Below are 20,395 nucleotides of genomic sequence, written 5' to 3'. Positions count from 1 at the left end.
AGGGGCGGGACAAATACAACACCGACCAACCGCCACATTCTGCTTGTAGAACGTCAACAGATGAAAACAACAAGCATAATAACAGAATAAAATCATTTAAAACAAGAACGAGAGGAAATACTTTACATTGTATCAACATTTTTATATAGAAACAGTACAAAAACAATCTGTGAAATTAGATACTAGTAACACATCTGCGGATATCCTGTATCATAGCAAGCAAAGCGTCTCAACCAAGCATACCACATGAGTCCTGAAAAGTGAAGCCAAAGTGTCTCGATCGCACCCAAATGGCTGGATGCAGTGTAGCTCATAAACCCCCATCCTCTCCATGAAATGTAATGGGACGCGAGACAAACTAAACAGTCAAATTACACATCAAATATTTTTTCCTAAAGATGGTTTCTGTCATTTTAGGCAGTTTTTATCACGCTGATGTTAGTTAAAGTGTTCGTTCTTTAAATAAGTTTGATTTTAGTTAGTTATTTTATGCTATAAAAACGCAGGTCTTGACGTCATGAATGACAGCTTCTCTAAACAAACTACCTCCTCTTCGGGAGGAGATTGGAGCTTTAACTTTAATTTCTACATTTCCAGAACTGTTTATTTCACACTGACATAATGAGTTGTTCTGCAGTATTACTTTGATATTGTGGCTCCACTTTGCGCTCATTACTGCGCAGACTCTGGCTCTGAGTTCACTATGCGCAGACTCGAGACTCAAGATGTCAGTGCCATATTGGCACACTGGCGGCTTCACTTTCTACAATGGAAGAGAGTAAAGGTGCATCTTTTTTTACAGTCTGTTCTCAACTGAAAAAAACGCTGTGCTGTCGAAGCCCTCTCACGCACTCACAGATAGTCGTTTTCAGCTGGCTAAAAATGCTTTTCTGGACACACGGCCTAAGCGTTTTGCTATGCATTAATTTATACCTTATATTTTTTTATTCAGGGTAAATCAATCTGTACTCCATAGACTAGTGATGCAATGGTGTGTGCTTTAACTTCGCATGGCTTGGCACGTCAAATTCGACTCCTCTCTAGCAAGGCTGCACCTCGGTTTCCACTGCATGTTGTCAGATTTTGTGTTGGTTACATTCCTTTGTTGTCTGGGTTGTCTTGATTAGTTAACATTTAGCCTGAACATTCTCTGATAAAGAAATCAAGGCAAGAGGTTTGAGATCATATATATATATATATATATATATATATTTGCTAACTCAAACTGCTTTCAAATGGAGTTTGGCTGCTTTGAAACTCAGCATGTCAAGGAGAGTGTGTTCCGTTGCATGAACAAGGCTAATCATATCTGTAGGCCTTGGCCTTGCATGCGTAAAGGGAGATAAATTCCTCTCAAACTTTCACAGGCCTGTTAACATGCACAGGACCATAAGGCATGGTCAATGGAACATAAGTTGGGCAAATACGATAATATTTGATAATGTCAGAACCACAGACAACATGTTTAAGTGGTGTAAAACACTAGACTACCCTAAAAAACTGCCAGTAACTGACCTAAATCACCTCAAACTTAGTATAAGCCTACAACTTTTGTAATAGTGACAACATAAAGACCATAAAGATGTGAGGATTATATACGTAAGGAAGGAATAATGGGCTATATGCACGGTTACTTCCTGGTTGTCGTTAAGCCAGCTCGGGCATTTCCGGTGAACTGTTAGCTGTTCATTCTGTAGTCGCTGTACATCGACACAAAACCATCAATGGTTGACTTTTTAATGTTGTATTCATATTGTAATGCAGTTATCACATTTACCTAATTTTCCAATAAACCAGTTTTACTGATTGCAATAAAGACGAAGCTATTGGGACCGTTTAAAAACGCCGTGTCTGCAATTAGACACACACACGCATTTTTTCCCCCCAGCACTTCAAATGTTATTTTTAATGTGTTGACCACAAACATTATTTGTTCATCCTTCTGAGATTGTCCCCATTGTAAAACCGAACGTTTCAAAATGTAGGAAATTCAACGTTTGATAGAAAACACTTATTTCAAAATAAAAAAAGACACTAATTACCACTTTAACCAGCAGGTGGCGGCAAAGTAGCATTTATTTGCGCATATATCAGCCATTTCCTCTAATAGTTTTTCACTTCGTTTTTGACTAAATATTAAACATTATAAAATAACTAGGGTTAATACATTTTGTCAATGTGAAGTATGAAATACTCAAAAAATCTTAAGAAAAACAATAACTTTTCTTGTGATTCATGACAGAAAGCGAGCACCGCGCTTTCCCTTTGTAATTACAGCAGCTGTCAGTCAGTGCAGCGCAAGATCAATGATTTCAGCACACTTGTAAAAACACACATTTTCTTCAATTAATCTAACTAAAGTGCACAATAAATATTTAATTTTTGAAGCTTTTTTTTCCACATAAAAGTGTGAAAACTGATGGTCGAATTTAATTTAGCCGAGGAGGAACAATCAGGTACGTCTTTATTTATTTAGTTTTTTATGCCATCTTACGTTTGAATAACTAAATTAATGCTATGCCTGACTATTTAAGTGACTATATTCTGATTATAAACTAAGTATTACACTACTGATGCTCAACACACCAGCAAATGACATCTCACCGGAAGTTTTCGAGCTGGCTTATATTAATGCGGAAGTTCTAAATAACGCTCCGCATAGCTTATTGATGACAGGCCATTGAATTCTTAGAAAATAATGCACACCCGAGGTGATAATGCAGCCACGACACGATTATTTTCTAAGAATACTACGGATACCACACTTCAATACACTGTTCCGATGTTGTATTTCAAGACATTTGTAAGGTTTTTGTCCTTAAAACACTCTTGTGTGTGGGACTAATTTCTTACGCATCTCATCCCTCCGAGCCTCCGTTGCTAATTCCAAAACGTCATTTCAGAGCTAGTAACGGAGGCTTGAGCCTTGATAGCAAAATCATAATACCGTTTATACAGTTATTAACGCAGTAGAGAGAGAGAGAGAGTAAGCAGAATTTGTGAATTAGCCTACCTGATCTGTGAGCCTCTAACGGCAGCAGTATACTAATAGCGAAACTATAAGTTTATCTCAAGAACCGCACAGTTATTAGCTACCTCGCTGGTGAGTTATGTATCTTAAGCTGCTAAACTATTTTACTCTGATTAATTCGTCGGAGCAGCGCTGACCAAACGTTTATGTGCGAGTGTGTGTCTGTATGATACAGTACGTGTGTACGTTTGAAAGAGAGAGAGCGCGCGCGAGAGAGTATGCGCTTTCAGTACACAATAAAACGTATTTTGTGGCAAAAACCATGACAATAATTTGTTGTTTTCATCCTATTGTTTACTTTATTTATTTGCTTGGTCTGTGTCGTTGTGGGTTTTGTTTCTTTTGCGGTTGTAGGCTGTAAGGACCTAAATAACTGAAAACATTTGGCGAAGTGATATGGAACTGTAATGCGGTCAAGACCTGCTAGAACTACTTTAGCCGTGCGTTTCCCTGAAAATAACTGCACAACTTAGAACGTTGGTCAACCAATCAGATTCGAGCATTCAACAGTCCCGTAGTGTATATATATATATATAATATGCTTTTAGAATTTTTGTAAAATGATTTAATATTTAATCATATTTTTAGCAATGAATAAATCAGTTTTATGAATATGTGTAATGGAATTAATTCTGCTCACATAATCCTTTTGATTAATGATTCATTTTTTCTGTAAGTAGCATATCAAATGCCCTCAGTTTGGTTCTCTAGGGACTAAAACAGTTTGCCCTTGAATGTTGTGGGTCAACATTCCTCTTAATATTTTCTCTCCCGTGTAGTTCTGACCATGCGGTGCACTATAGGTCTCGCTGTGTTTCATGGTAAGGGAGCCTGACAGAATGCTGAATAATTCAGTTTAAACTAAATCAGGTCACACTGTTCATTTAGCTGTGGCTCAATCATAAGCTCACATACCAAAACTACCATTGTAAAATATGTCCGTGATTCATCACACCTCCCATCCCGAAGCATTTTCACCCTTACAGTTCCCTGTTGTTAAAGAGGTTTTCTGTAAACATCATTTTACCATGTAAAAGGGTGGAAAAACATGATAATGTAATACATGCTTGTTCTAAACGATGATCTTATTATTAACAATTGGTCCTGAATTCATGCTTGGATGTTAAATGAATTGCATACATGCTCATCAAATATTCTGTTTCACACTGTAAATTAATATGAGCTTGTTTAATCTCTTCATAATAGATGGTGCAATGTCATTCAAACAACTAACACAAATAGCACCTAAAATGTCTTCTCATCACATCCTGCGATTTCAGGAACTTGTAAAGTCCAGCCCTACCTTAAACAAAGAGGCTGTTCTAGAACTCCTGCCGTCAGCTTGAGAAGTATACTCTGAAGTTAACAGCACATGATGTAAATATAGCTAGTGCCTTGTCACTGAGGTATTGCCTTTCTGGCTGTTGCAACTATCCAGGATGTGGCTCAAATCCCCACATATTCACTCATCTGAAAATTAAAGAGCATTTTCTTCTGCATATCCTGTGATTGTTTGAATATTTATGGTGAACATAAGATTTATATTTTGCTTAGTGACGCATAATTGTCGTCTTTGTGCGGCTCTATCACAAACCATTATTTTTGTTTAGCCAGCATTCATCATGACTGCCATTGCCAGTCATGTGCGGTTATGTGACATGATGGCCAGTGCTGAGTCATGCTGCGTCTATCATGAGTGTGTAGGTGTGGTCCTTTGAGAAAATGGCCAAAAAACTGAAAGTTGTGCTCAGCCGTGTCACATTGAACAACATTCACAGTCCTCCTCGCAGGGAGGGGAACAGCTGCTGAGATTTGAGAGTGCGTATTTTACCCTTACCTACTTTTGCATGGTGAGCGCTGGCTCTTTAAATTGCTGTTAAGTGTCATCTCGCACGCACTTGCCTGTGCTGAGTCATTGGGTTCAGGCTGGTTTTGTAACCTCCGCCCAGCAGGACTTCTCATTGGCTCGAGTCTTCACTCAGCCGCTTGTGTGGTTGGCTGCCAGGACCACTAATCAGTTCTCTTTTGCAAAAGGCAGCTCTTAAAGTTACAGTGGCTTCACTCTGATTCTTCTGGGTGCTGGTTCACAGTAAACAGGGTGGGGTTAGGCAAAAGTTGGGCTATTTAGATAAAAGTAAAACATTAAATGAAATTAAACATGATGCTGGCAAATTAATTAAAAAAGGTTCAAATATAAACAAGAAATACAGTAAGAATTGGATGGTAGATGATTAGATGAGTATTAATGCAAGTTTGATGTGTTATGATGTGGGAATGGTTTTATCATATATTGTCTTACAAGTCGGTCACACCCATGGGAAGTACAGCAAACATGGGATGAAACTTCACCTGCATATTTTCATAAACTGACTGCTAGAATGCACACTTTTTTATTTAAAAAAAATGTATGTATGTATATATATAAAATGCCAATATATTACAGGGTAGGTACTATTACAACAGTACGGGAATAATACCAAAGCTACATGATACAATCTAAAAGGCATCATGATCAACGCACAATTACCATAGCCATAAGACATTTTCATAGGAAAAGTAATTCCACATTTCTATTATTAGACTGCATTTGACAAACTGATATTTTATATTAAAAAAGGATGCCTCACTGAGAGAAATAAGATCCTGTTCAAGAGGAGGTCATTTACATAATATGTTCTCATCATGGACGTGTATCGCTGTACTCATGCAGGAAGGCACTTGCCTGGGAGTGGGCCGATAGATTCCTGGAATCCATTTAAGAGCTAGATTAATGTGTCCTAGGACGGGACCGGTTCTGTGCACCAGGTATATTATCACAACATTAACCGTAACGTATAGCATGTTCTCAAACTGTGTTTATCTGTTCACATGGGGACAAACGGAGTGGCATTTAATAACTAAATTGAAGAGGTTTGTCTTAAGTCTCTTAACACTGTGATGTGTCTGATAGATAGGAACATGCCCAGACAGTGGGCCGGAGCTCGCATTAGTGTATTTGACCTAATCAGGATCAGGCAGAGAAAGTGCCCTCCAGGACTTACACCAGATATACTTAATGTCTACAGTCTCTTAAGTAACAGGATGTAGGATGTCTCACCGATACCACTCCTGGAGATGAAGCAAATTTGTGTGACATTCAAATTTGGAATATTGTGACTGGGTTGTAATGACCTTTTCCCCAAAGCTGGTAGCGCTTTGTTTATATAAATAATCAATAGTTTTTCAGGAAATGCTATCCATGTGGGAACAGGACAGGAAACTGCTTCGTCAATGTGTTTATGTCACCACCTCCAACTCTGTATCCAAGCAAGGAGTCTCCAATTAGACCTGGAAGCATTAATTTCACTACAGCTCTACTATGTAACCTCTAAAATTATAGCTCCCTGTTTTCCGTTAATCTTTTTTGACCAACAGACACTCTCTTGCAGCCTTCAGTTATGGACTATATCACTTTGATAAAATACATGCTCTTATTCGCATTTATTGAGCTGACTGTGTAGTACATGAAGAAATATGGATGGAATGACATTTGCACATGAAGAAACAATATTTTTTTGGTTACACACAAGCAATCATCTAAGTTCACTTGCTGTGAATATTTACTGAGGATACAGTGGAGTTACTGATATTGTTTTTGAGTTTCTGAAACTCACATCTACAATAACACTAAACAATAAGATTAATTATCCTCCTCCTGTATTTCATACAACACATACAACAATGTTCTCCTGCATTTTTAAAGCCAAAAACACAAAGAATGGCAAGGTCTAAAATTCTGATTGTAGAATAAAAGCCTGTGTTTTTCAATGGTTTTCTCTCCTTCAGTGGCAGGAATTTGCATTTTTGTTCAAAAATCCCTCTAGATTCAGCAAGCCACCAATTAAGGTTTCCGTCCACAAAATGAGCAATAGCATAAATGGCAGACAGCTTTAATTTTCACCAGAAACCTCAGGAATCATTTTTTTTATAGAAAATGAAATGCAGCATTTTTCCTTGCTGAGTTTTTTTTTTACCTGACTCCATTCTCCAGTTCTGCATAACTTGAATTAATTCTGATCCATTGTATTCAGTCTACTCTAATACCATTGTAGAAATGCACAACTGCCATCGATTCACATTTCCATAAGCGCAAGTATCCAATAATAGGGGGATTGCAGAAAGTGGCTTTTCGCTGGTCATGTGACCTCAACATGGCGGCCACCATGAGTGGACCTTCCGGCCTCCATTTAAATTAAAACACCTACTGATATGGCTGAAGTATTCATCTTATGTGAGTGCACATCATTTTAAAAATATAGTATTTATTTGTTTCTTTATGTAAACCCCTTTTAATAGGGAAAGATTACTGAGTGCACTCTTAATAAGTCCGAAAATAATATGGACGTGAATATGAACCTATAAAAGGCCGCTCACAGCTTGAGTCTCAAAAACAAGGATAAAACAACGTCTGTTGAAATGTTGAAGACATTACGTCTGAATTGTATCAAAGTGAAGTAAGATTTAATAGGAGTCTGAAAACAGTTATCCAGTCCTGCTTACAGAGGTGCTCAGTCATTTGCTCTTTAGAAGAACCGTGAAACGCCTGTCGGAGAAAGATAGCGTCATTGGACAGTGTGCTTTACACCCGTCTGACTCAGAGCATGGCATTGGTGTGCAGGCCTGACATTCATGATCGGTCATAAGTGGGCGTTACTTCTGGTCTTTGACGTTAGTGTTTGATTGGTCAGCTGTTGCTCTTGGCGTCACTGCGCTGCCAGCTGATCGGGAGGAGAAGCCGGTATGAGGGGAGTTGAAGCGGAGACTCAGGACGCAGCGATATGTGGGCTAGATTGTGACATTTAGGACGGTAGACTAATGGTGTCGTGTTGAAGTTGAGTAATTATATGGTTAATGATTTTTATAGCACTCTTGTTGTCTGAGTAGGTTAGGATTTGATATTTTAGCTGAGTCGCGCTTTAGCTCTTTGATTTCAGGAGTGATTTGAGATTAAGGTGTGGCTTTCAGCAAAAGGGCGAATTACTTAAACTGTAGCAGAACTTGCATTTATTTCTTGGATTTTTATCCTTGATTTACAGTTAGAGTAGGACATTAAAGTGGGCCAGAGAGACTGGAAATGGGATCGGGACATGACCCTGGTCGATTCGAACTTGGGTTCCCAGTGAGCCAACCGCTTTTAAATGTCGAATGTGCGCTACCTTTGTACGCCAGAGCTCAGGCTGAATTGAATCATAAGGCTTTTCGCGAGAATTTGATGCGCGTGTCACTGCTGAGCTATTTAAATCCAGGAAGCATTCGATTACAGGACGGAGTCTAATCGTTCGATGACCGTTGCAACATTCTTTATAACTTTTCGGAAGTGTGAGAAACCACTTCAGAACGAATGGAATCTGTTACATTCCATTGGAGGAGATCGCGAGAGCGCTCGGTTCAGAGTTGAGCCGTACAGGGCGTGAGCCGTCCGCTAGTAGACAGTCTGTAGACTGTATGAGGGGAAAAACCATTGCGAAATTAAAGGATGTTGAGCGAATATTGATATCTGATAATATCTGGGAGTCGAACCTTTTACCAGCCTGACATACGAATCGATCGACGACAGAGATCGAGAATTCTACCAGTTGAAGTAGGTAGGTGTTGGACATTCCTCATTCAGAAGTTTTCGTTCAGAAGGTGTTTATCGAAAAACTCAATACTGCACCGATATCGATTTGACGCTATTTATCAGCTCCGGTAAATTTACAGATATCAGACAAGGCGCTGAGAATTAACACAATATTAACACGGACTACTGATATAACAGTGGGCGTTGCTCTGCTTTCAGTTAGCCTACAATATATTAAACTCATATCGCCTAACGTGTGTATATATATATATATATATATATATATATATATATATATATATATATATATATATATATAATTTATTTTGCTTGTTTTTTTTTTTCTTAGTTGATTATATTTATGCTTCTTTTTTAACTTACGTCAGATGACATGGAATAGGCCTTAAAGGGATAGTTAACCTAAATGAATATTTAATAATTGTTTATTAACCGTCATGATGTTTTAAACCCGTATAAACATCTTCAAAAAGAGATATTAAGCAGAATAAGTAGTTGCCATTCACTTTAATTGAATGGAAAAAAGATGGAATCAAAGTGAATGGTGGTTGTCAGACTCCAGACACCTTCTTTTGTGTTTTACTGAAGGAAAAACATTAGTGTGAGTGATTTTTAATTTTTGAATGGCTTGTCACTTTAAGGTAAAGCCTAATGCACGGAGTTTTAGTCTCTCTCTTTAAAGATGACTTACAGGAGCAACAGGATATTTCTGCTATACGATAAATGGCGAATATCAAAATATTAGTTTGTGTAGTTGGATTATTAGTACATAAAACACGCATTTGGTCATGAAAGAACGCGTATACATTGATTCCTGTGAGGCGAGAGCATGGCAAATTCCTCAAGACCCCACCCTTTACGGTGCGATATATACGAGTTTTGTCCTCTTTTCCCCTCTAGGTTACTTGTTTAATTTTTTGTGTCTGCTTTCTCTCACTTTTCTCTTTTCACACACAGCCTAACATCTGGAGTGAAGACCTCAGTTTAATACCAGTGTCAACACTATGTCATTAAATGGATTTCTTCTTACGTCTGTAATGACGTCCGCCTGCTGAAGGTAAGTTATGAAATATGACTGTAAGAGGTGACAAGTGGTGAGGGTGATGTGTCAGAACTGATAGCAACTAATAGCAAATATTCTTTTCAGCTTCTACAATTTTATTATAAATGAACTGATAAAGTCTAACAGACTAAGATGTGAAATGTTTTTTTTTTTAACACAATCATTCAGGCCATTATATATCAAATGGCTAAGCAAGCAAGGTATTTTCAAAATCAGTTCCTTCATATCACCAGGTGATTCTTCTTTTGCACTTGAATTTGTGGATGGGATTAAGCAATTAAGTGTTGACAAATATCCTTAACTCATGTTTATGCAACCGTTTTAATGGGTTTCATTGCAGCAATAAGTTGCAAGTAAAATACAACATTTTAAGCCATGACACGCCATTTTACCTCTGTACTCTTACTGGAATTATGCTAATGTTTAACGGTTATGTCATGTTAAAGCCAGTTTTTAATTTATTAATCATCTTTAATTTACACCACATCATTTACTGAATAAAGAAATATTTGAAACATTATTTTGGCTTTGTAATGTTAGTTTAAGAATATTTCTTCCTTGTTTTTGTTTCTTATGAGCTTATTTTGAGATCTTATTGATATACCGTGAGACGAGCAAGAAATTGTCACATGATTGAAAATGATCTTTGCCTTCCTGCATCATGTTTTTAATACATCAGTTGAACTACTTTGGAATTTGAACTATTTATTTTTTATAAATCAGTGTAAATGTGTGAAAAATTAAATGCCATTTACCCTGAATGAAAGTCAGTATGTCTGAATAAATGAAGGGCTGTAAAATGATGTACTACATGTCAGTTGTATACACTTTTAAATAAGCAAGTTCAGATTGAAGTACCTCATTAAAGAAGCAGCACAGTGCAGTTTATGGGGGAAAAAGGAACATCTGTTCTCGTGCCCATGTTAATCACCATCCGTAGATAGGTTGGACATCTTGAAATCTATGTCTAATTTTCTTGCAGTATTTTCAATGCAACAAATTTAGTAAGAGCGACTCTTATTTCCTGATTCCAGTGTCTGGGCATGTGAAGGCGGCAGTGTTCTTTTTTTTTTTTTTTTTTGGTCAGGGAAATGTTTGTTTTGTGAACCCATTGTCTGGTCTTGTAGTTGCGTTCACTGCTACATGAGTTTATTCTTCATTCATGCGTGGCTGGAAAGATACCGAAATATATCAGTGGAGTTGAAATCAAAGGATGTTTTATTGCTATTGCTGCTTTTTCTGTTTAGTTTTTGACCGTTATTGGCTCTACTGTGAGGCCTTTATGAAACATTGAACTTTTCTATGTTCATATTTTTGCTTTAACCTCGGGCCCCCATGGAGTTGCGTGAGCAGATCTTTGCGGACGAATGGACCACAGCAGACATCTGCATGCGTGGACAGATGAGGAGAAATGTCATAGCATGGAGACTTTTGGAGCCACACCCTTAGCGTTACACAGTTTCGCTGTTCTGCAGGCCTCTTTGACATTTAGATTTTTTTTACACTCTCATTTGTGGAGTTTTGAGAGTTTTTAAGTGGTTTTTCTGAAGTCTTGGCATACATTCCTCCATTGCCTCCGTAATTGGTGCGGTATCGTGCCGCACAGACTGTGAGTGGGTTTTTTTTTTTGCAGATGAAGCTCGGCTGTGACAGTGATTTGCCTGTTTGGCAGGTGGCTGTAGTTGTCTTGAGTGTGGGAGGGGAGGATCTCAGAAGAAGGTCTGCTGTTGTCTCAAGGACCGTGGAGCTTCCCGTCTGTGCAGCCCCGCAGTCCTGTGGGACCAAATGCTGGCCGCTCAGGCGGTTTGTGCCACGAGGTCTCAGGAAGTGAGCCTGCAGAGCTTGTCCACATTTTCAACCACATTAACATTACGCAGTTAACTTTCTAGCATTATTCATAGTCTTAGTAAGGAGATGATTCGGCACTGTCTGTGACTTGTAGACTTCTAGAGTGAGTTTGCTTCTGCTGTCTACCCAGAGGGACCTGTATAATCTCCCTTTGATTAAATGGGCTGCAGGCTTTGTGCTCCGCACCGCCATGTAAGTGACCCAGTTTGGGGTTTTGTGCTATTGTTCTTCATTGAATTTCTGTCCTTGACATACAAGGCGGTGCACATATACATCGCGGAGATGCCCTGAGCTCTAAATAACGAGTTCATTCATTCTATACGGAGAAAACGGGTTTGTTTAAATTCTGTTGACTTCACTCGTGGACTATTTAAGGCAGCCAGGCTAGTTCACCTCAGCAGTACAGACTGTGAGCTGGCCCAGCTCTGTGGGAGGGTGGAGTCAGTCCAGCTCGGCGTATCTCAGACAGCATGAAGGGCCTCTGCAGACAGAATGGAATTTATACCATATGTACCAGGCATCCCAAGAATGCATGGCACAGAGACTTGACCAACGGAAAGAACTGGAGAAAGCGCAGTGGAAAGGGTGAGAGAGAGAGAGAGGGCGGGAGGGCAGGCTGCAGGAATGAACCTGTTGAGTATAATTCCATCAGTGTTTTCTAAGGAAATATTTAGTCTCTAGGTAAGTGCTGATGGACTGTAGATTTTGTATAGTGAAATAAAATAAAAGACACATTAACTATGAAATATACAGTTCAAAATGTTTGTAAGAGTTAGTTAGTAAAAGTAAAAGTTAGTAAGATATTTTTTTTATAAATACTTTTATTGAGCCAGGATGCATTAAATTGATCAAAAGTGACAGTAAAGACATTTTATAAGGTTACAAAAGATTTCTATCTCAAATAAAAGCTGTTCTGAAAGTATCCTGGAAAATAAGACCTATCACGATTTTCACAAACATATCAGTAACACACTTTATTTTAAGGTTAACATAGTAATAACAGTAAGTTATGCATAATTAATCTACGGACATAACGGACAACTAACCCTAAACCAAACCCCAACCCTAACCATATCTCTAGTAAGTACAAGTAGTTAATTAATATTACTCAGTACTTATTTGTGTAAGTACAATGTAACTACGTCATCTTAAAATAAAGTGTAACCAGAATATTAAGCAGCATGTTACAGTGTGATCCAGGCAGATGAAAAATTATGTCCAAACAGAATTAGAGTATAAGGAATAACCAAGTTTAATAAGTAAAAAATAAATGTATTGCAATATCTAACAATCTATAAATGATTACAAAATAAAAAATAATAAAATTATTAAAACTTGTAATAGTAAATAAATGTTGAAATAAAGAACAAGAACATATTTGTCCAAGATACTAACTCTGATGTGAGACTAGTATTTCTTTCTCAATAGATAAAGTTCAAATAAGAATAGAATAAGTTAAATGTAAAGGAAGACAAGATGCACCTTAAGGCCTGTTCACACTAAGAACGGCAAGTATAGCAATAACTATATTATCATTCACACCAGCAGACTTTATTATAAACGCGCGCTGCTGATATGTCATCTGCCGTTTTAAACGTTTGCACTCTTAAAGCAGAATGGATTATGATTGCCTGTAAATGTTTAATAGTTAATCAGCTGGAAAAAAATCATTCTGAAAGTGACTCCAACAATATCTTTTTCTGTGCTGTTATTATTGAAATTATGATGTGGACTTTTATATTTAGAACGATTTTTAGAACTATGTCTTTATAGTTATTGTCCTTGCTGTGAACAAGCCTTTGAAATGTGAAATATATGCAAATTACAAGAAGTCTGAATTGCACGAAGTTACCTAGACACTTTTTAGCAGGGTTTTAGATCGGGGGATGGAGTGGTGTCTGCTGAAAAGCCTAATTTATTTTAACAATAATTGAGAAATGTGAATAGGTCAAGGTGCATGATAAAGTTATTGATAAGCTATTGTGGTTTTGACACCTCTCAACAAGTGATCAATATCTCTACCAAGCTAGGCCTTAGACATATGTACATGACTTCCTCTTATCGGAAATATAACATCTATAAAACAGAAAGAGGGAACCTGTGATGAGACATTCTCACACTTATACCAGAAAAGGTACAGTAAGGTTAAATGTGGAATATATGAGCATAATCATGTTGACATGAAAACATAATATAGTCTATTATAAGATAAATGATTAACTGATATTTAAAATATATAAATGAATATAAGGAGTAATATAAAGGATACATTTATAATATAGAGAAAAAGAAGAAATAACACAAATTAGATATACCACAGCAACTGTTTTCAACATTGATAGTAGTAAGAAATGTTTCTTAAGCTGCAAATCAGCATTTTAGAATGATTTCTGAAGGAAATCAGTAAATTATGTGGTGTAAATTAAAGATGATTAATAAATGAAAAACTGGCTTTAACATGACATAACCATGTGACACAGAAGACTGGAGTAATGATGCTGAAAATTTAGCTTTGACATCAAAGGAATAAATTACATTTAAAATATTTTCAGTTCCAATGCTAGTCTCGCCAGATCAGTTGCACTCAGTCAGTAAGTAACCAATTTTGGTTGAGTCATTTGCTGTGTCACAGAATAATTGTAGTGTAGATTTTTCATTACTTTAATGAAATAAATTTGAACAGAGAGATTCCTATTCAGTCTGATTTACCCATGGCACAGAATTAAAAGCATGATTGAGTCAAATCAAAGCTTTTGCTTCCTTTTCTGTGCTGGGAGAGGCAGCTGCCACTCTGATCGCTGCTTACATTGCGAGCAATGATTCAGAGTTCACTGGGTGGGGTGGGGGAGAACAGGCGACGCTTTGTCATTAAAACAACCAACATTATGAACGAAGTTTTTAATTTGAGTTACTGCTTATTCATGGTTTACCAGCTGCATCGGCTTCCTTTTGCATTTGCTGCTAATACAAAATGTTCCTTTGAATGTAGTCCAGTGGAACTGCATTGGAGAAGAGCAGGGAGGAGGTATGGACTTGCTAAAGCTATGTACTCATGCACACACGCATACGAGCAGCAGGGCTGCAGCACTCCTTAAGGAATGATATGCCAGAAATATGCCTGATTCGTCAGGTTCACAGTACAGGGTTTAAATGGGTCTTTGGCTTTGCCACAAGCTGTGTTTTAAAAAATAACGAGAAGAAGCTGAAGCCTCGTTTTTAATCTCGGCCAGATGTTCTGCATTCTTTGGTGCTGCAATCTGCATTTCAGAAGAAAGGGCTAAAGAAAGCACAATTACCTCCAAGTACTAAACTTCCCTATTTTTCTCAAGGCAGTACCCTGCAGCATGTGGCATTCATTGCAGTTCACATATGCATGTGTCTGTGATTTTTGTGCTGTATAAGTGTGCTCCATTCATGCCGGCCGTTGTGATTCAAACAGCAGTGTAAATGTGTGGGATGCTCATCGCACTCTTTAAGGGCTCAAACCGCTTCCTCTGGCTACGTGTGGGTCCCTGGAGCTCTCATTTGAGATTTATAGAAACCCCACCCCTCAACCCTGATATTAGCAGGAGATTACATGAATTCCTGAAATGGTTTCGCTTCTTCCGCGTTGCCCCACAGTCATTTCCATTGTATAACCCAGCTGGAATTTCCTCTTTTATATCAAACTGTTTTGCCTGCATGTTTTTCTGTTTGTCAAGTGGCTGGAGGAAGCAGAATAGCAGTTTAGACAAATAAGTGGTGGCTCTTGCTAGTTTCAGAGACCTTTCGCAACCGTCATCTTAGTTCTGGGGAAGCAATGATGGGGTGCTGGGATGCAAATGAACACTTAAATGCGCCACACCCCTTTTCCTTCTGGGTTCCTGAGATAAATTCACTTGGTCTTCCTGCTAAGCTCAGGCTTTGGCTAGACATTTCAGATTAAGGCTAAGATTACCTTCCTTGAGCGTGTTAAACTTTCTGTGGCCATGACTTGGCTGTGACATCTTTGGATTTGTGTTCATCTGAGCTTTATTTAGACATTCATGTGTCTTTCCCTGTACACACATGCACTACAATTCATCAGTTTTTGGTCATCAGGGCACGCCTGCACCAAGACAAAGTCTGGGAGCCGAGAGAAAGAGCAGGATGTATGCGTGACGTCTGTGTCCCGGACGAGCCCTGGGTAAGTCTTCCTGTTTACCTCGTCGTCTTCACAAACAAACAAATGTCATCAAAAAGTCCTTTGAGTACAGGTGCGATTTTCTCTATAACGGTTTGTTTCGATCTCTTCCCCTTCCTGGCATCTGCCGTTTTTTTTAGTCTTTTCATCTGTACATTAGTGAATGGCATCCATTTCTCAATGTCTGCACTTCTCCATTGCTCACTGTTGCCTGCCCGCCGGTTGACTCATGCCGTGATTCATGGCAGAATTACTGGAGCCGCCTCAGCATTTGAAGCATCGCTGTTGGAACAGGTGATTGCCTGGCCTCTTCAGAGGGGCACAAAGATGCTTGATTAAGGATGAAGTCGAGATGCAAGTGTACATGCCGCTCTGTGCATATGTAAAGGATGGTGAATAATGCACAAGACCTACGTGACACAGAGGAGAATGGGTAATGGAGTGGACTGGACAAGCTCAGACTCAGGCATCTGCCCTAAAGTCACATAAAAAGATCTTTGGACACTCTGGAGTTTTCTCTTTCAGAATGTCTCAAAAAGTGGCTTCATGTGGCGAACTGGAATCTGTTAAAATGTTGGAGGCATTTGTTTCAAAAGTTCTGTAGCCACCGACTTCCGGTTGTAAAGAAACGGCTGTTTTTTCCCCCCACATGCAGATGATCTGCTTGCATGCTGTGTCATGTGGCAATTCATAACCAAAATGGATTCTCATATCCCTCAGGGATTTAGTGGTTTCCTTCCAGAGATTCTTACTGCATTCTGCCAGTTTATGGTTCCAACCTCGCATTTTTCCACAGTAGCAGAAAGACAAGAGACTTTCAAACTCTGGGTGTGGTACTCTCTCTCTCTCTCTCTTCTCATTTTCTGTACTGTACTCCCTCTGAAAGCCCCTGCTTGATGGGACAAGCATGAGAGGAATGTATCATCTCTACCGTTGGCTATGTCTCTGATGAGCGGCAAGCTTGCACCTTTTGAAGCCAGTTTTCCTTAATAATCTTTATCTCGGCTTAGGAATGCCCTTGTGCTGCTTCTGTTAGGATAAATGCAATATTTCACTTTAATTAAAGATCCCCCCCTTCACCCACCCCATTTGGTCACTTCACGATTATTAATCTGGAAGCTGAAGAGGACAACTAATGCATTGATCCGTCGCTCGCAATTAATGTGAGGCTTTGAATGATGTAATGACTGACGGCTAAGTCAAGTAGGTGAACATGTATCTGTTTAGACAGAGGGTGTAACAGTGCTTGCTTTGAAAATCTAACTTGTGACCTCTTCCCACTGTCTTCCAGATGTTGGGCAAGCCCATTAGATCCAAAACCACCCTCTTTGCCAGATGGATTGAAGTGCACCTTTGTCTTTCACCAAGCTGTTCTGGTGATGTGAGCAAGCTGTCACTCTTGGACAGTGCCACTAAACAGTTGATGCAACAGTTTGGGTGCAATAAAGAGCACTAGAAATGGAGGTAAAAAGAAGTTTTAGCCATCACCCAGACTCCCATCTTGAGCCATCTATGGGCTATTGATTAATTGGTTCATTTGAAATGGTTTCTTGGAGCTAGGAAGGGCTGTAGGGAGGAAAATGTGACCAGACTCTGTTGAAAGGGAGAGAAGAGCACATACTTTACCATTTCCCTTTGCCTTGTGGAGCAGCCTGACTGTAATTGTTTGGGAAGCTTCCACTGCTTTACAATAAATCACTCCTTGGGAACACTGTGTTCTATGCGACAGGATTTGTCGGCATTGTGTGTTTGTATATGTCGGTGAGTCAGAGTATGTGTGTGAGAGAGACAGCAAGAGTTTAAACATGCTCCATTGTGACCGGTGCTGACCACTTGTTAGCCTGTGGCTCTCTGAGCGTCTTGACTGGGTGGGGACATCAAAGGCCATGCGACGGACTAGTGAAAATGTTTTTTTTTTTTTCTCTTCTGAGAGTGGGTTGAAGAGAAGTCTCTGGCTTTTCCATAACTGCATGTTATCCAGCTCCATTTTGTCTGTGCCGCCCATTCAGCGGGGTTAAATCCATGGGTGTCACAACTTTAGAGAGCACATTATGGTGTGATACTGGACAGTGGTGTGTGATTGTTTTTAAGTCTTGTAACCAAAGCTGTCGGCCCTCCCTGCCTGCAGTCTCCTGGACATAGAAGGATCTTATCTCCGCCTTCAGACAAAGGACGATTCAACCGCCCTGGTGTCTGATAACAACAGGCTAAAGACTCAGCAGAAGGGGGAAGCTACAACCAAATGTGATTTCCGTAACTGAAAACAAAATATATGCAGCGAGCGAGCATTTCTTCTCTGGCTTTGTTCAGACTCTAATACGTTTTTTCTCGCATCTGTTAATGCGCAATATATCTATAGCATATTGTTTATCTGATCATTTAAAAAAAATTATTAGTATTGTATCGGGTTGATATTGGATATTTAAATGAGCATGGTGATTTCCTCTAGTTTTACATTTAGATGACTTTTTCCATCATCTAACTCTTAACATCTTACAATTTAGTAGTTAAATGTAAACTTTAATAAATCTCAGTGAATTTGGAAGTTTAATTACTGCGATTTGAAATGCCAAATACTCTCCAGCAAAGTTAGCAACAGACTCACGTTGCAAGTGCAGGTTTTGTTTTGTGTGAAAACATGCCAAAGAGCAGCGAGAGGTTTTAAAACAACGAATAAATGTTTGAATGAATGAGTTATATGTATGTATCTCTGAAGGGAACCAACTGTCTTCAGAAAAGTTGCAATGCCATTTTCTTTTCGTCTTACGTCTGTGTAATAACTAATAAAGTCGTTTTTGTTTTTTTTATTATAAGTGTAGCGCTGCTTTGTGTACAGCATTTACCATGGAAAGCGCTATTTCTGCTGTTCCATATGCGCCACCTACTGTCAGAGAGTGGATTTACATTAATTTAGCCTGTCAGTACTTTTTGAACGTTTCCAGCATATTTTAACAATACCTTGATAATTTTGATAACTGTGATCATTTTAGTCACTATATTCGTGATATGAAATTTTCATACCGTTTCATCTCTAGCACAGAAATAGCAACTCCTGCTTCAACTGTGCCGTGTAAGAGATTATTTTCACTCACAAGACACATAGTTTGCAAGAAGAGGGCTACTCTGGCACCTGAAAATGTTAACAAACTTGTATGCCTTAGCAGCTGGTTAAATGTTGACTAGAAAAGTAAGCTGACAATACATTTCAGAATAAGTTGTTTTGTGTCTTAGTTTTGGCAATCAAAAGAAATGACTGATATTGTTCAAACTGATGGTTTACTTTGCTGGATATAGCAAATGATTAAAAAAAAAATGTGTTGAAGAAGATCAATGGTGTATGGTCACCCAAAAATAAAAATTCTGTCATTTATTACTCACCCTTATGTCGTTCCTCACCCGTAAAACCTTCGTTCATCTTTGGAACACAAATTAAGATATTTTTGATAAAATCAATGGCTCAGTGAGGCCTGCATTGCCAGCAATAACACTCCCTTTTTCAATGCCCAGAAATCTGCTAAAAACATATTTAAAACAGTTCATGTGACTACAGTGGTTCAACCTTAATGTTATAAAGCGACGAGAATACTTTTTGTGTGCCAAAAATAACAAAATAGCGACTTTATTCCACAATATCTTGTGATGGGCGATTTCAAAACACTGCTTCATGAAGCTTCGAAGCTTTACGAATCTTTTGTTTCGAATCAATGGTTCAGAGCGCCAAAATCACATGATTTCAGTAAACGAGGCTTCGTTACATCATAAGTGTTTTGAAACTTCAATGGTTCATGTGAGTTTGGCAGTTTGATATGCGCTCTGAACCACTGATTCGAAACAAAAGATTCATTAAGCTTCATGAAGCAGTGTTTTGCAGTGTTAATTTCGTTGACGAATAATTTTTCAAAAACGAGATGATGACTAAATAAAAATGCATTTTGAATGACTAAAGCTATGACTAAAATCTACTCTAATTTTCGTCAACCAATAAAAACAAGACGAAAATGATAGAGAGGGACGATTTGGGAAGATCTCCAGTCAGGACTGCTGTCCTGTGTGGAAGATGCGCACATTTGAAGTGTAACGTGCTGATCTAACCACGGGAAAAGCGGTGTTGTTGTGCGCTCTACAGGCTCATCCAGCAGCACTTCAGACTGCTTCGCAATTAACGAATAGCGCACATTTATGCCAAGCGATTGCTTATGAGCTAATGTTGACGAATTATGACAATGTTTACTATATGTTTATACGGTAATATGTTTTAGACGGTTGTATGAACACATATTTTATTATCCCTCACCTGAACTTAAATGAGCAGCCTGCAACTACAGTATAGACCGCAGACATTTCAGAACAAAAGTCGCAGAGTATTTCGGGATGGTTTATTATTATTTTTTCCCCTGGTCATTATTGTTATTTTGTTTACACAATAAAGTGTATTTAACTTAATTTAATTTCTATTTAATTCATAGTTAACTACTGTATCTTCTGTCACAGGAAGGAAAGACTAAGAACATTATATGACACATTATTCAATATATTTTATTCAATATATTTTATTTATATTTTATTTTATTGTATTTATTGTTATATAAGTATAAGGGTTATTATAGTTAACTAAACCTAAAACCATAAAAAAATCTTCATTACTTGAAATAAACGTTACCTGAAATAAAAAAT

The 20,395-nt window shown here is 38.3% G+C and overlaps 1 protein-coding gene across 2 annotated transcripts in view; it reads left to right on the top strand.

Moving 5' to 3' along the window:
- Positions 1–7,694: 7,694 nt before the first annotated feature.
- Positions 7,695–20,395, top strand: part of aipl1 (aryl hydrocarbon receptor interacting protein-like 1) — a 38,157-nt gene continuing 25,456 nt past the window's right edge. For both annotated transcript variants that reach the window (XM_051863127.1, XM_051863123.1), the window contains exons 1-2: positions 7,695–8,655; positions 9,606–9,705. The gene's annotated coding sequence lies outside the window, so the exon portion shown is untranslated. The remainder of the gene's footprint in view (positions 8,656–9,605; positions 9,706–20,395) is intronic.

The sequence above is a fragment of the Ctenopharyngodon idella genome, chromosome 15, assembly GCF_019924925.1.
Source record: "Ctenopharyngodon idella isolate HZGC_01 chromosome 15, HZGC01, whole genome shotgun sequence".
NCBI lineage: Eukaryota > Metazoa > Chordata > Actinopteri > Cypriniformes > Xenocyprididae > Ctenopharyngodon > Ctenopharyngodon idella.
Note: the sequence above shows the minus strand (reverse complement) of the source record. Positions and strands in the feature narration are given on the sequence as shown.